The following is a 1,114-nucleotide window of genomic DNA, read 5'->3' on the forward strand; positions in this document are numbered from 1 at the left end:
ACTGCTTATCTGATTATCTCCATTTTCTTGCATGACACGTGCACCTTGATGCTAGATGTCTCGCGTGTTGGGAAAAGGATGAACAAAGCTGACGTAAAAGAAAAGAGTTGAAGAGCATAGATTCCTGACAACCAAGGAGGAGCAAGGAACCTCGCGGTGGAGCGTCTGCAAGGAACCTTGCGTGTTTTCCCCTATTTTTTCCCGCCTGCCCACCTATAAACAACTAAAAGAACATGAACTTTTCGCTAACCACTAGAAATGGTACATCAGGATGCTAAGTTGAAGATGTTTTATAGTCCCTCCATTCCCAAATATAAGTCTTTTTAGATATTTCAATAAGGGACTACATACGAAACAAAATGAGTGAATCTACACTAAAATATGTCTGCACACATCCGTATGTTGTAGTCTATTTGAAATGGCTAGAAAGACTTACATTTAGGAACGGAGGGAGTAGTTTATATTGAATTATTGATAACCACGCAACAAGCCACGCATGTACAGGACGCATGCAGCCAAGCATGTACACAAGCCAACGCACTAACTCCATCCGATCCAACTAATGCACATACGCGCACAGCATGGAGCACACAACACACGTACACAAGACGTGCATGCACACACACTCGGCCGCAGAATGCACGTGAATAACACATGCATGCGCACACACTCGGCTGCATGGAGGCGTGCGCCATCCGCGGCGATGTCCGGTTCATCGTGCTATGGCGAAGCTCGCACGCAATAGCGCATACGCATCTCTTGCAGCACCTCTTTGCCGTTGTTGCTCAACTACTAGTCGAAGACGAAGACGACCACAGCCTCGGCCTTAGAGCTAGCACCGATGGAAAAACACGCACGTTGCACGCACACGAGCACATACGGAGTGCCCACGACGTGGTGGTGGTGCGTCCCGAGTCGCATCTACTCCTTCTGCGCATGTTGTCTATCAAGGCGGTTGCATGCTAATGATGATGTGGGTGAGATCTTCTAGGACTCAGATGATGACGAGGAAAATTATGAGACACAAGGTGACGTACACCGTCAAGGTCCACGAGGAAAATTAGGAGTAAGTGCTTAGATGTGCTTAGAGCAAGTACAATAGAGTTGAGTCAGC

The sequence above is a fragment of the Triticum aestivum genome, chromosome 4B (assembly GCF_018294505.1).
Source record: "Triticum aestivum cultivar Chinese Spring chromosome 4B, IWGSC CS RefSeq v2.1, whole genome shotgun sequence".
Classification (NCBI taxonomy): domain Eukaryota; kingdom Viridiplantae; phylum Streptophyta; class Magnoliopsida; order Poales; family Poaceae; genus Triticum; species Triticum aestivum.